The sequence below is a fragment of the Neopsephotus bourkii genome, unplaced genomic scaffold (genome assembly GCF_033783945.1).
Source record: "Neopsephotus bourkii isolate Nb327-2 ecotype Australia unplaced genomic scaffold, CSIRO-AGI_Nbou_v1 NB_457, whole genome shotgun sequence".
Lineage (NCBI taxonomy): Eukaryota > Metazoa > Chordata > Aves > Psittaciformes > Psittacidae > Neopsephotus > Neopsephotus bourkii.
This window is the reverse complement of record NW_026900959.1, coordinates 214,426-230,442: the sequence shown is the minus strand read 5'-3', so window position 1 is coordinate 230,442 and position 16,017 is coordinate 214,426. Positions and strand designations below refer to the sequence as shown.

Genomic DNA, 16,017 nt, shown 5'->3' with positions numbered 1-16,017 from the left:
TGTTCTTTAAATCTTCAATGTGATTTTTTTCTAGCCTCCTTTCAAGATTAATATCGGTGTTACTATTGTAGCTGGCTGAAAACTGAAGTTTCCATGGGATGAGAAGTTCTGAGGTTTCAAAGAGGAGTAATTGTCCCAAATGTAGACAGAAAGCCAGGGTCTGTTACTATATCATAACCAAAACAATTCATCCTTTCCTTGTGTCTCAATTACAATATGACCTTCATACAGAATGGTAAAGTCAAAATGAAAGATTTGGGGATTTTAGAAGCAAAATGTTTTCACAGTTCTCCAGAACACGTTAAACAAAGCCCATGTGTTAGCACAGAACATTTTATGTCACTGAATCATCAGTTTTCAATGGAAAAGCATTTCAGGTACATCCATCTAAGCAGGTTTCATCACTGTTCTCAAGCACTGTCTAACAAAGCACAGGGCTGTTGGTGTTTTCCAGTTCTCTTGACAGGAGTGAGGAAATGGGAGTCGTGTGGAACACAAAAAGGGGCAGCAGAGAACAGACAGGGCACAACGGGCAATAGAGAAGTGAGAGAAAAATCCTGGACCAACAGCAAACCTGCTCTCACCGGTGCCATCCTCACCAGGATGCTCACTGATGCTCATCAGTGGTACCTTGGCCCTTGAGGGGTTCTCAGAGAGCCCCTGAGCTCCCCAGCATCTGCAGGAGAAGCAGCTGCTGCTTCCCTTCCCCTCTGCAGAAAAGGTCTGGATGTGATGAGAGCATCCCCTCGCTTCCCCCAGGAAAAGGAGATGAGTCTTTTCTACACTGATGGCTCCGCAGGCTGATTATACAAACTCTGCCATGAGTGGCTGATTGACCTTGGGAAAAGCACTTCATACCTCTGCAGATTGTAATCAGGTAATATCTGTGAAGTGCTCCCAAGTCTTTGGACAGAGAATGTTGTAAGATGATCCCAAAGGCAATAAAAAAAAGGGGAGAAATGCTGCCCAGGCATACACAGAACTGTATCCTCGAAATTACATTTCCTTCCTCCCCTCTCCTCCTCCTCCTCCTCCAAACGTGGCACCGATCTGTCAAGTCTGGACAGCCGATGCAGAGGTGTGCGCATCTGGTTTATCACAGGAATGTCTGTATTGCACGAGCACATGCACAGATCTTGATTAATGGAGATGAATCCAAAGGATGTTTGATGGTCCCATTTTGTAGCAAGAAAAGAGATATTCCCATACAGCTGTGTGTGGTGCGGGTGCAAGCAGGAGAGGCCGCCTGCATTAGCATATAAATGTATTTAAAGTGAGACAAATACTGGTGGCTTTGGCAAGCTGGATACCTCTGGAATCAGAAATGTAAACTGTTTAGAAAAGGAAACATTCCTGTTTAACTGTAAGGGAAAGGCGGCTGTGGAAGGTAAACATCCTCCCAGAGAGGGAATCGCTGTCGGAACTTGCCCTGTGCACTGGGAAAGGTGGATGTGGGAGTTTGAGAGCTGGTACCACGGCGAGCTGGTGAGCAAACCCTCCTTGGGGCAGGCTGCAGAGTGGGTGGGAGACACACAAGGAGTGGTGGTTGGCAGTTCCTAGAGAGATGGGCACAAAGAGCAATGATGCCCATGGAAGGGTGTGTGCATCACTGCTCCAAGGTGTGCAAGCTGAGAGTGGACTCATCACTATAAACTCCTTTCAGATAACTGATTGTACACTCATCAAGGGCTGGGCCACTTTGATACGTGCTTGTACAATCATAGAATAGTTAAGGTTGGAAGGAACCTTAAGATCATCAAGTTCCAACCCCCCTGCCATGGGCAGGGACACCTCGCTCTAAACCATATCACCCAAGGTCTCGTCCAACCTGGCCTTGAACACTGCCAGGGATGGAGCATTCACAACCTCCCTGGGCAACCCATTCCAGTGCCTCACCACCCTAACAGGAAAGAATTTCCTCCTTATATCCAATCTAAACTTCCCCTGTTTAAGTTTAAACCCATTACCTCTTGTCCTGTCACTACAATCCCTAATGAAGAGTCCATCCCCAGCATCCCTATAGGCCCCCTTCAGATACTGGAAGCTGCTCTGAGGTCTCCACGCAGCTTCTCTTCTCCAGGCTGAACAGTCCCAACTTTCTCAGCCGATCTACCTGCTGCCAAGGGCCTGCCAACTCCAAGTACACCAAAGATGACAACAGCGAGAAGGAGTCTGCATTAGTGAGAGTCTTCATTAATTTCCCTCTCAGCCTGGAAACGTTTAAGGTAGGATAAGGCTTACTGTGCAAAACAAGTCACCTCTCTAAAACCATATTCTGCTTGGCTTCCCAACATGCTTCTGTGGGGGAAAAACCCCAAAGAATGATGGCACAGCCCCACCGAGGCCCCAGGCCTGCACGTGAGCGGTGCAGAGCCAGTCGCAGTGGAAGCCCAACAGACACAGAGCATCCACTCACACGCACCACCCCGGTGCAATAACAGCAAGTTTGTCCAAAGAGTGAGGATTTTGTGTGTTCCTCACTCCGGGTTTGTTTTGGAAACAGCTGTTAGCCTGTGCGGTAAAACAGAAGATGGAAAGTGTCACAGGAATGTGCTTGTCATGTGAAACCTTTCCGAGGAATGGCAGGGAGATTTATGTTGTGCATTTGGTTTTAATTCGATGCATATGGCTCGAGATGCCTGAGATTGGGGAATGGCACTCTCAGCCAGGACGCATTTTTCAGGGGATGGCTTGTGGCCTAATGCAAGAGGAGAGCACATTGCAACCACTGGGCTGAGCTCGTCCTCCTCTGGGCCAGCTCCTGGCATCAGAATGCTTCCCATAGACCCATGGAATGGTTTGGGTTGGAAGAGACCTTAAAGCTCATCCAGTTACAACCCCCTGCCATCGGCAGAGACACCTTCCACTACAACAGGGTGCCCCAAGCCCCATCCAACCTGGTCAATCTGGGACTCAAGGACATACAACATCCAGTGAAGGATGCCCCCCTCTCTCAGGCTCTCATAAGAAGGTAAAGCATCTCCATTCTTCCATACCTCTCTGCCCACAGTTGGTCACTGCTCTTTCCCCAGCATTGTTAAACTGTTTTCTACATATTTCATGAGCAGGGGTGCAAGCAGCGTTGAGGCTATGTAGAACTATGAGCTTAAACGCTTTTGCCTCCCTCCCTGCTTTTCTTTGGGGGAAAAACCAAGCAAACCAAACACAAACAAAAGCAAACCAGATGTGGCCTGTGCTCTGGCAAGGGAGAGCGCTCCATGGCTCTGCGGGAATCTCACAAGTGGCTGTGCAGATAAACAAGGCTGGGCTTGTGAAAGGGAGGCTGGGGGTGTGCGGGGAAGGGAAGAGGGGTGAGGAGAGCATCTCGTTTGCAAAGAATGAGAAAAATGTGATGCAATCCCTTGAAAAGACAGGAAGAAAGAGGGAGAGCAGTGCAGGGACCGCCACAAAAGTCATGCAGGCAAGAGCCTGCAGCTGGCTGCGTCTGAAAACAAATGATTTTAATCAGCTCCTATTCAACTACTGTCAGCTCTGATTTACTGTGTTCAGCCAATTAAGGTTTTGGGGGGGTTTCAAAGGTTAGGAGGTGAGAAACAAAAGCATGTTGGTGGAGGGGGGGAAGACCAGAGCAAGAATAGGAATGGGGCTCTCCAAGCTCTTCCCTGAGGTAAGCCATTGGTGTCGAATCGGACTCAGCCTGGGAAAGGGTTCTCATGGGTTTGGGTGATCTTGGCACAAGCCTCAGCCCCTTACCCAGGGCTGCTCTGCACAGGCCCATCACGGGCAAGTCAGCAGCTCCCGGGGGAGCAGTTGGGTGGCTCCAGCTCAAGCCTGGATGTCCCAGATCCTTGGAACTTGTATAAAACACAGTGGAAAAGCTTGGGGAAAGAAGCGGAGGAGTTTAAAATCTGCTGTGATTAAATGGGACGTGGTCTCCAATGATGATGGAAGAAACACATCAAATGCAATGCTCACAATGCACATAGAAGTTCCCTTTCAGAACAAGGCTGCAGCACTGGTGCCCAGCAGGCAGAATGGTTCCCCTGGGAAAGGTGGCTTTAGACTCCATCGCTCTCACACAAAGCAAATTGCTCCCATCATCTACAGATGACGGAATTAAGCCGAGGTTGCTCTCCCCCCCTCAGATCATCACTAATATATTCAATGCAAACAGTTCCAGCAGGGCCGTGATATGAGCTTTCCACAATTAATTAGCCCAGCTTAGTACTGAGCAATGAAGAATATTAAAAAGAGAAACTATCTTCCCGAGTGCAGAGCTAGCTGGGTATTTGCACAACTCCCACCTTAGTGGCAGATAATAGTCTGGAGTCTTTGATCCTATAATAACTCTTAGAACTATGAGGAGTGCTAAAACGCTGCCAGGCTTTGCCTTACGGCGATGCCTACTCCGAGGACACAGCATGGAGGAGAAACGCCTCCCGTGTCCCACACATTACGGTCGGGAGGTCCTGTTTACCCTGCGCTCTCTCGTTTTGCTCATCCCAGCATCGTGTCACTGGGCTGTCTTTGTTCCTCCTATTTAGCACTTTGATTTGTGCAGCTCTGCTAAGAATCTCCCTTGCAGCTTGTTGACTTATCACTCATCCCCGTGAGTTGCCGTTCCCTCTTCTCCTGACAGCTTTGCCTAATGTACTTATTCATTCCATTTAAATAAATCGAACACGGGCCTATGACAGCCGATAAGTGAGTCACACAAGAACAAACAGAAAGGAAGCACTGCAAATAGTCAAATGTCAAGTAGGAATGGAAAACTGTCCCTATAGCTTCAGCGAACCTTAGATGTCTAATATTTATGGCCAACTGATGTCATTAGAAAGTAAATAAGCCCTCTTATGCTGCATTACAAAAGATTAACTGCAAGCAATGGAGTTTAAATAGCACAGATAAGTGCAGATGGAAATAAACCTGTTTAAAGCTGGAAATATTTGCTGAACCTCCTTGCTGCTTTTAAGATAATTGATCTCTGTATATCTGTATTGAATCTCACCATAAAAGCTTTGAAACGTCTTCTGGCAAAGCCGAGCTCACTCGTGACTCAACCTCTCCTTATCTCTCCAGATTGCCTGGGGTTTTTTCATTCCTCAGCATACAGGGTGGGGAGCACACGGTGGTGTCAGCATTCTCCATGCTGGGATGCTCTGGGCCAGGGTCATTCACCCTCGCTTGGAAAACTGGCACCAGCTCCAGCCTTTGCCCAGCCCCATTTGGACCTCCGGAGCGAGCATGAATGCCTCTAACACTGCAATTCATCCAGCTTCAAAGGATGTCAGAAAAACAAATAGTCTTTTAGGTTATTGAAGTGTGCTCCAGCTGAGGAGCTTTGGAAAGAGCCCTGCATGATAGATATTAATGAGTTACATTTTGCTGATAAGGAAAGAAAGCAAGAGAGAAAGGAACAAGTGATTCACTTCAGTGCTTTGCTTTCTTGTGCCCACACTAATCTCTGGAGCAAGCTCCCATGCAGGGCGATGCTTGTTGTGATGGTGAGACACGCTCCAGCCCTTGAGCCCTGCCCTCTGCTTGGGCAGCACAGGCTCACCCGTGTTGAAATGAACCCACCAGTGAGTGGGCATGGGATGGGGTCAGGGGTGGCTCAGGCCTGCACGACGCCACGTGGAGGCCGAGGGATGCTGCACGTGATGTGTCTGTGCAAGCCTTTGAGTGGGTTGAGAAAGGGAGGACACGTGGCCAGGACAATAAGTCAAGCACTGAAGAGGCAGCGAGCCCCCACCCTGGGGTCCCCGTGGCCCCCTCGCTGCCCGCTGGGCACCATCTGTGGCTGGCCTCCGTGCCAAGCCAGCGCCGCACCGCTTCTCCACTGCAGAAACATTTATTTGATCCTACAACATTGCTTTCAAGATGATTAATCTTTGCCCGGCTGTGTGTTTAGGCTCTCCATAAAGGCAGGTGCATGTGTTCATGTGCTGCTGCTGTCAGGGCTGTTAATGTAAGCGTCTGTTTTACAGCCCAATTGACAGCCGTATTGTTCTGGCAGGGTTACAGCTCTGACATGTGGAATCAATCTTTTTAACCTGTCAATTAATCAGTGGGCAGCTGTCAGCCCAGCTGAAAGGCCTGAAGGACAGTGCCCTTTCAATGGATTATACTGGATGCTCAGTGGAGTAAAATTGAAAGCTTCAGTCTCGAGAAACTCTCCCTGCATTCAGAGCAACGCTCAATCTCACTTTTACTGCGGGAAGCAAGAGCCGGGCCCTTCCTGCCTGCAGCCATGCAGAGGAGGAAGGCACCCTGGCTCTGGTTCATCTCCAAGACACAACCACAGGGCATGCCTCAACGCATCCCTGCCTCCCCTCCTTAGAGGGGGCTGGAAGGTTTGTAAGACATGGAACCACATTTGAGGGGTGTCGCGGTGAGAGGACGGATGCTGCTCCTCGCTTGCAGCCCCTGGTGCCTCTCAAGCCCCAGCCAAGTCCCTTGGGGCTGGGCTACGTGAGCCTGGACCCCACTACCACCATCCTGGAGCGAGCTTCCCAGGTTCCCATGCCATGCTGTTAACCCAGAACAATGGGAGCTACTCCAGGTAATTTCCTCCTGCAGTTCCTGTGTGTAATTTCCTTCAGGGTTTAAATCTCCCCCACCGTTTCCTTGCTATTTCCAAAGATGTTTCCCAAACCAGTAAACAGTAAGGGCACCTGAGGGAGCTGACACTGGCCTGTAACACTATCTCCCTTTTCCTAGAGCAAATTGGGATTCTCTTTATCACCCCTGGAGCAGATGATGAAAAGGGAACAGAAAATACCCCCTGAAGTATCTCGGAGCAGCCAGGGTCCCCTGGCAGCAAGCAGCTCTGAGAGGCAACAAAAGCATAACCTTGAAAAGAGCTGCATTTCCCCAGTCCCTTCAGCCTAATGTACTGTGGTGCTAGTTGAGTGGCCACTAATTTGATTCATATGAGAAGCTTGACCTTATTCCACCAAGTGTTTTCCAGCCTGGATTTCTCTAACTGCTTGTTTATAGAGAGTATATGGAGCATTTAATGTTTTTTCAGCTGTTTAGGAACTTGCTTTTTTGAAGGCAGTCCCACGAGAGCTGGGTACAAGTCACAGCCTCCCCCTTCCCTTCCCAGCCATTCGGTGCCCAAAGCCACCTTCCCTGCTCTGGTGCTGGGAAGGGAGCAAAGATAATTTATTTGGTGGCTGCATCATTACATGGAGGTGACTCCAAATGCTATTATCTTTGTTTAGCAGAAGCAGGGAGCAGTCAGTGCTCTCTGGGTAATTTATCTTAGGATCAAAAAGCTATGGAGACACAGAACAACTCTGCTCAAGCTTTCACCTCTCAGAACCCTCATTTCCTCAGCTGAGGATGGGCAGGGACCTGGGTGTCAATTCCTTCGTGATGATTTTAGATGACTGATGTTTCTAAACTGCTTTATTCCTTGCTTACCATACAGACATGGATAGATGAAGCATTTATAGATTATCCCTGTGTCAGGTGGCTTTGGACAATTAGTCACAAGCTAAGGAGTACGCTCATGGTTTCCAGCAAGGGGAAATCATCAAGGGGATGAGGAGTCTGCAGGTCTGGGTGTCAATCACACAACAGTGGATGGCAAATTGTGCAGTGGAAGCCAGGCGCTGGCCATTTGTATAAGACACCCCTGGTTATTTGCTGCAGGGTCCTGGGGAAGCCAGTCTGAGGTTGGCAGGACCTGGACAAAAGCACAGTAGCACCTTTGGAGGAAGGCTGGGTGCCAGTGAGCAGCATGGAGCAGGAAAACAGGCTGCGTGGGGCAGGAGATGTGCAATGAGAGCAGGTCTAGAGACAAACCTCAGGAGGGCATTGGCTCCCAGAGCTCTGTGAACAGCCTCCTGCTTCCACTTGATTTATTCTCACATTGCACTGCAGGAAATAGAGAAATATTATCTCCTGTTTACCACTGCGAGCTGAGATGAAACACCCCATCCAAGGTCACCGAGGGAGGCTGTGGCACAAGGAACTGAGCAGGAGTTGCCTGAGCCCTGCTCTCACTGCCAGGCTGGACGTGCTGCTCCATGCCAAACAGGGACTGGCACAGCAGGGAGCTGTGCTGGGACAGGTCCTGATGGTCCCTTGCTGAAAGACACTGAGGAGTGAAGAGTAATTGAAATGTTTTCATTTAGAGCCCTGTTATAAAAAGCAGCAAGACTTAAGTACCAAATGCCTCCTAATTTGCACCTGACTCTTTTAATCAAATCGAGCTTTCAGCCCTAATCCTAAACCAGGCTTTACAGAAAGGATTGCAAAGAGCTTATTCATCAGAAGGAGCAGAAGCTCAGAGAAGTCATTAACACCTCTTCTTCTGATAGAGGAAAGAAGGGGTGACCTGTGTACAGCTCAGTTCACACCTGCTTCTCTCCCAAACCCCTTTCTCCTCACCTCAGCCAAGCTGAGCTTTTAAGGTCCCTTCCAAGCCAAACCATTCTGTGATTCCTTCTACCCTGAGATACATCCCTCAAAGCAAAATCCTAAGTGACAACTATTACGCACCTGACTTGGATGCAGCTGTACCTACTGATAATTTAGATGCCAAACATCCTCCTGAAGCCACCGAAACCGGAGGATTTTCAGGTGAAATTGTCAGCTCCAAGTGAGTTTACAGAGCTCCTTTAAACAAATTTTTACCATAATCATTTCTCTGTGCAGTGTCTGCTATAAAAAGACAATAGATTAGATAGCCACGGAGCGAGCCCGTGGTTGTAAATCAGGCGCAGGGCCTCGGCGCTGCCTCGCAAGCATCCTGCACTCTGCCTCGCATGCTTTATGGTGTCATCCCAGTCCCACAGTCCCCCGAGTGAATTACAGCCTTGCAGGCAGCGGGTGGCCATCTATTATCCTACATGTAAACAGGTATTCAAATAGCAGCTTCAGAGCCTTCTCCTTGGCATTTAATCATGCCTGTAATCTAACCCCAGTCCTTACCAAGGTCACAGCTCTGATTGCTCTTTCTCTAGCACTGCAGGTCTCAGCCAGCAGCAGTGACAGCCTCAGACAAGCTGATTGTCCCCCAGATTAACTCTGATGTTCTGAGCAGAATAATTCAGTAGCAACATGGCCTAATCACCAACCTGGAACCTGCCTCCATCCCCACAGCAGAAGGGGAGCCTTGCAGGAAAGCTGTGGTTGCTCAGTGATGTTCAGCCTCCATGGCTGGGAGAGGACATCCTCCAGATCTGCTGCAGGCTTTGATGGTCTGGTAGGGATGGTCCAAAGGTCCCCATCAGACCTGCAAAGCCCACAGTTCCCAGCCATGGAGCAATGCCACCCCTGATAGGAACAAGCTGTGAACCTGGGCACATCCTGCCTTTATCCCGCACACCTCAACTTCTCTCCTAGGCCATGCAGGGAGGATGACATGGTTCACAGGCACAGGGAGATGCAGTCTCCACAGAGCGTAATTCACCGAGCATCACACACACATGGCAGAACAGCCCAGACACAGACACATCCAGACCCTGTCTCGTGCTGAGCTGAAGTCAATGAGACTTGAAGGTGCTCAGCAAAACCTTTCAAAGGATCAGGTCCTTGAAGTGTAATCAATAACCAGTTCATCATCCTCCCCGTGATGCCTTTCTATACAGCAGCTGAGAAATTCCTCAGTCGCCGGCCAACTAAGCAGGCAGGAAAGCTGCAGAATACCAAGATGATTTTCATTTCCATTGGGCTCCTCTATTTTTCTCCCCCCATATTTCCAAGGAGCTCGATTCATGCCTTCTCCTTTGGCCTTCAAAGAAAATAATAATAATTTTTTATTTAAAAGGTAGAGAGCAAAGCCCCGAGCACGGGGGCCCCTCTGTATTGTGTTTCAAATGGTTCCCAGCTTCATTACTAGCTCTAAGCAAGTTCTGTATACATCACCTGCTTTAATTCAGCAATATCATCAGTGTCAATGGGGATCCAGCGGCTGCCGGCTATTGGTCATCTGGACCTGACACAAACTCAATAAATACTCCATAACCCCTGACAGCCGGGAGCAGATTAGCCCGAAATGAACGATTGCCCAACCAACGCCTGCTGAACCAAATCACCGCCGTGACGGATGGGCCTGCGCTGAGCTCTGACCACAAGTGAGATCAGGGGAAGAAGGATTTTATACTGGAAGAAAAGAATTAGAGGTGGTGGCTGGAGTGATTGGAAAACCTTCACGAGGCTTCTCCCTCCTTCCTGCCTCCCCCCTGCCATGCCCAAAGCCATCCGTGCTGCGAGCTGACCGCACGCTTCCAACAACGGCAAGCGGCTTTTATTATTCCATGCATTATTTATGCTCCCATCAGCAGCTTTATTTCATGTCCTAGCCTATTATTGCTGTAAATTATTATTTTAAACTCTTTGGTGAGACCTTAACCACTGCTTAAAAATAAGCGCTTATTTAAAGGTAACATTTTGCAAATGGCTTTGAGAGCGACGGGTGCTCTGCTCCTGATTTCACACTGATGGAAGCTCAGACCACAGCTCTGAGCCAGCCCTGCTTCCCTTCCAGACAGGGATTCTTGGCTCCTGATCATGCTGCCCTACAAGCTAACCTAAAGGCTTGGCTCCATTTGAGCCCCATTCCCTTTCTCCAAGGCTCTCCTATTAGTGTGTGTGGAGGTTTTAGAGTGATAAAAGATCTAAGTCAGGCTTTAGACAAGGTCTTGGAAATGTAGAGGAGCTGAAGCTCCTGTACCTGCTGCAGTCCCAACTGCTGCTTGCCTTGGGCAAGTTCCTCTGAAGAACCAACAGGTAACATCTGTATGCCAAATAGATGGAGCTAAATCAGGATGGTCAGGCCAAGATACAGGTTGGGCAAAGAAGAGATTCAGAGCAGCCCTGCGGAGGAAGGCTTGGGGGTGCTGGTCAATGAGAAAATGAACATGAGCTGGCTTCAGTGTGCACTCACAGGCCAGAAACCAACCGTATCCTGGGCCGCATCAAAAGGAGTGTGACCAGCAGGTCCAAGGAGGTGATCCTGCCCCTTTATTCTGCTTTCGTTGAGACCTCACTTGGAGCACTGTGTGCAGTTCTGGTGTCCTCAACATAAAAAGGACATGGATCTGTTGGAACAAGTCCAGAGGAGGCCACGAGGATGCTCAGGGGCTGGAGCACCTCCCATAAGAAGATCAGCTGAGAAAGTTGGGGCTGTTCAGCCTAGAGAAGAGAAGCTGCGTGGAGACCTCAGAGCAGCTTCCAGTGTCTGAAGGGGGGCTATAGGGATGCTGGGGAGGGACTCTTCGTTAGGGACTGTAGAGATAGGACAAGGGGTAACGGGTTAGAACTTAAACAGGGCAAGTTTAGATTGGATGTAAGAAGTTCTTTACTATAAGGGTGCTGAGGCACTGGAATGGGTTGCCCAGGGAGGTTGTGAATGCTCCATCCCTGGCAGTGTTCAAGGCCAGGCTGGATGAAGCCTTGGGTGCCATGGTTTAGTGTGAGGTGTCCCTGCCCATGGCAGGGGGGGTGGAACTGGATGATCTTAAGGTCCTTTCCAACCCAAACCATTCTGTGATTCTATGATTCTAAGTTCAGCTTTGAGCACATGCGTTTTACTCTTCCAGTGCCTCACATTTCTCATAGGCTGCTCTCTGGTTAGGGGCTTTTTGATCTCATTCCCCAGAACAAGATGGTTTTGGCCTGACTGCTTTCCCCGTGTCACCTCAGCTGTCATTTGGCACCAGCAAACCAACCTGGTGCAGAACTTGGACTGACCCAAAGCACTGCAGTGGTGGAGCAGGTACTTCTGCCTTGCCCCAGCCCTGCAGGGCACTTGTCTGGTGAGACACTGAGATCCACACTCCCTCCAGGACTGGCCCTTGGTGTGTAGTTCCCAGCCCTGACCCAAGACAGGACCTGTGCATGCTGTGGCAATGCAGATGGAAGGATAATAGCCCTGCTTGGTTTATCATGTTCGTTTCTGTCTGCTCAGAATCTGTCATCGTTTTCACTACCCGGAATAGCTGTCACTCCAGTTTTGGCTCTGGGATCCTGTTTTGATTCCAGCCCTTATCGAGTTTATCTAGAATCCTTCTGCTCGTTTAAAAGCAAAAAAAGAGAAAAAAAACCAAAACCCACCCCAAAAAATCTCGTCGTGAAAGTGCTTTCAGGGGTTTGTCTGACTCGAATCCCAAAAGCCCTGCATGGGTTTGATGCACTCCAGCCCAATTGTGGCCCTGCTTTTGAAGAGCTGTCTTGATTAGGGGCCCGCCGAAGTCTTTCAGAGTAATGTGATTTGCTGGAGAGCCACAGGATAGCTTTGCAGCAACACTGATGCTCCCGCTGCCAGCTTAAATCAGATACCAGCCTGACCTCAGAAAGCAGTGTCTCTTCCTATAAATTTTGGCATCACATTGAGTTACATCATTCGTGCTGCATTATGTGCTGTTACAGACAAGAAGTCACACAAGTTAATGTGGCATCTGGCTGGAATTTAAAGGCAAATGCACAGGGCTTAGAAAATCCAAACCCACTTTTGCCCTTGGACACTTGTGGCTGCTCTGCTGGCCTTGCCCATGGCCTGGGCACTTCTGCTCGAACAGGGTAGGGATGTGTTTCCTTGCAGGTAGAAGTCCCCGTATCTACTTCTGAAAGGGTTTTCCTCCCCTCTTCCCTTTGTTTTTGGCAGTGAAGATGAACAGCAGTTGTTCATCTTCTGGAGCACAAGCTTGCTGACTCGAGCTCCATATGGGGATGGTACCAAGCTCAAGCAAGCATGGGCACACTTGGGGAAGAGGTGGGTGAGGTGGGGATGCCCCACTCTTGTCATCCCCATGCCCTTTGCCTGCACTGTGCTTCTCTGGGCATCCTGTGCCAGCGCCTCAGCACCCTCACAGGGAAGAGCTTCTGTCTAAGAGCTCATCTCAGTCTCCCCTCTGGCAGGTTAAAGCCATTCCCTTGCCCTATCCCTCCATGCCTATCCCTACCCTCACATGGGGGGACGTGTGGTGGGTCATCACTCCTCCACGGGGGCACACGCTCTCACATGCTGGGCTGTCCTTGCCAGACCCAGATTAATCCCTGCACTCCAGCTTGCCATTGAAGCAAAGAGACTTCCCAGCCTGCCAGCATGCTCAAAACCCCCTTTCCCCCCCAGATATACTCATCACAAGTCACAGCTCCCTTGGTCCAGGAGCAGGATGAGCCCTCAGTGTAGGCAATAGACCATTCTCCTCTCCATTTGCTTTCCAGCCCATGACGTTACTGACTGGCAGCCCCTCAGCGAGAGCAATCACTGCTCACAAATGTGCACTTCTCTCATTCCTACTTAATTTGCTCCCAGCTGCTTTACAGCCCCCCTCACCAATTAACCGATTAGTAGCTAATTTAATTTGCTCTATCAGGACTGCAGCCCACCGAGTGCCATGGTGGATGGACACAGTAAGTGCTGGCTCCACTCGCCAACCGCCCGCTGCAGGGCCAGGCATGGAGAAAGTGGGTCACATTCAAAGTGACACAACCCAAATTCCAAGCCCTGGAAGGCTGGACAAACACTGCTTAGATCCCAAAGAATCCCTCGACACCTGCATCCCACAGCCAGCACTTCCAGCTGCCCTTGCCTTGTGTTGTGGGGAGATGCTCCAAGGACAGGCACTAATGTTCATTAAGCAGCAAAACCTGGTCCCGTGTCCTGGTTTCAGGCCCTAACCAGGGCTGGAGGATGGTTATTTTGGACTTAGTTTCTTTGGAAGAGAGCTGGAAGTGGCCTCATCCGAGTTTTTAATTTAATCTTGCACAGGATAGAATATTTCATATCGTTATGATGAAACTTTGAGTAATTTCCCTCCATTCGTTTCCAATTTTTAGGCTATGTTAAATTATTGATTTCATTTTATACAAGTTCTAGCTGCTGTCCATTTTAATATAGGGGGAAAGAAAGAAATATTTTGGGTGTTTCTTTCTGAGCACTACAGGGTAAGACAGGCAGAGAGATGGATACACAGATCTGTGTGCAATCAATCCAATGCAGGAATCTTCCAGAGAAGAAAACCTGGTTTCCATAGCGGTCAGAACCTGACTGATGGTACCAAACACCTCTTGTCCAGCAGTGAAGCCCCATTGTGTGAGCATCAGTAACGAGACAAGGCACCAGTGAGCAGCCTCCTGCTGGGAAACACCAACACCTTGGAGACAGAGTGGGACAGGGAAGAGCTGATGGGTGGGAAGGAAACAGACCATAGGATTATGAAGCACCTGGTGAAAAGCTACAAATGGATGGCTACAAACGCTGTCTACTGGGCTCTGCCTTGAGAGAGTTTTTCACTCTAATTGTAATTGATGTTTTCCTTCGTCCTTGTAAAATGGTTTAGTGGTTTGGAAATGATTTAAAGGAGGAATAAATATGCAAAACCGGGGCAGGTTTGGGTCAGGCTGCAGCTCCTTCCTCTGCAGATGGGCTGCAAGGCACCGTGCTCAGGTCGATACCTCAAAGGAACAAATACTTTTGCCTTGCTTGCCTGACATCCCCAGACCGTTTCTGATCTAACACTAACCTGGCCGAAGCATATGAAGCGTTGAGAGCGTTTTGTTAGATCAATTTTAGGCCAGTGCTGCTGGAAACTCATACAGGGGAAGGTGGGATTCTGTCTGCTGGCTTTGAGAACAAAGCTGTCTTCATTTTCTCTGCTGTTTTGCAGTTAGTAGAGAGTGCTAATGAATGAGTGTAACTGCTCGCATCCATTCCACTCCCAGGTATCACCTACATGTTTTAAAAGCCAGCTAAAACATCCCACCCTCCTTGCTGATCCAAGGGAAGGATGCTGGAGGAAGAGAGGAGAAGAAGCTAACTGTTCTCCTGGAGGAGGATGTAACTACAGGGACTCCAGTTTACAGGGGATAAGGGAAACCGTGTAAGGAACAGCTTACCCATGCAGAGCACGCTGCCCCTGCCTGGGAATGTACGTGGGATACAGCACCTTTGAGCGCAATGACTTCCCAAAAACCCCCCAGATATTCCCAAGACGCTGCTGCTGCTGTTGTTATTGTTGTCGTTATTGTTATTATTCCTTTAAAAAGTTCCTTCTGAAGGCTGCTGTGCTGGTGACATTCCCTTCAAACCGCAATAACTAACCTGTCACAGCCTACAAACGCTGACAATACAGCACCGTGTGGGGCTGACTTAATAAACCTCATTTACATTCATTCTGATTCGCTCAGGCATTGAAAAACATTTCACAGGGAAAAAGAAATAAGTAGGAACCTCTCCAAGCTGACATGATGTTTGCTGATATGATACGAATGGACTTAATAGCAGCACGTATGAGAACATGCATTCCTTACAGTATTTGCAAATGGGCTTCTTTTTATTTACTTGCAGGTTTTTCTCCCCCCTCCTCTTCTGTGCTGGAGCACAGCCATGACCATGTCTCTGTGCCATCAACACACCCAAGTGCTCCTGTCCTCCCTGTGCTGGCATGGCCCATGGGGGGGGTCACTGTACAGCACATGGGGTGATTTGTGGTGGGGTTTTAATTGGGGTGCTCCATAACCTGAGGCTCTAGTCCGCAGTTTCCCTTCTTAGAGCTGCCTGTTGGCTGGTCTTCCTACACTAGGCCAGCCAACACTTCCAGAGGTGAAGGCCCATCTAGGTTCTGGTTTTGGGAGGCAAGAGCTCACCTGCATTGTGCTGAGCAGCAGAGCCCATAGGTTTGGCCAACAGCCACCCCTCCATGTCAAAGTGTCCTTGGATGAGACATATTCAGCAACTCTGAGCCACAAGTTTGGAATCTCCCCAAAATGCCTTGTATAGCCCTTTCCTGAAGTTCCCTGTATGCTTTGTGTCCCTTTGCTCCCAACCTGCATCACACCACCCAGCTGCACACACCAGACCCTGCTGCAAATGCATTACTGGGAGTTGCACTACAGCCTGCGCAATACTGGAGGAACCACAATCAGGCTAAGAACTTATCTTACTTTGAAGAGTGATAAACACACGAGGCATGGTGCTTTTGTTATTTCTGCTGAGCTTTTCCCTGCTGACATTGGTTTAAACTAAGTTCCTCTTGATTTACGTCTGTCGAAGATCAGAATGAAACAGGACGAGCTTCAGCAGAATAGCATTCTGCA

The 16,017-nt window shown here is 49.1% G+C and overlaps 2 long non-coding RNA genes across 2 annotated transcripts in view; both read right to left on the bottom strand.

Moving 5' to 3' along the window:
- Window positions 1-16,017, bottom strand: part of LOC133210352 (uncharacterized) — a 95,317-nt gene that overhangs the window by 22,694 nt on the left and 56,606 nt on the right. The window lies entirely within an intron of this gene.
- LOC133210329 (uncharacterized) lies at window positions 318-2,728 on the bottom strand. Its single transcript, XR_009724915.1, has 2 exons — window positions 2,114-2,728; window positions 318-1,556 (listed from the first exon to the last, which is right to left on the bottom strand). It is a non-coding gene; the product is annotated as an uncharacterized LOC133210329 (long non-coding RNA).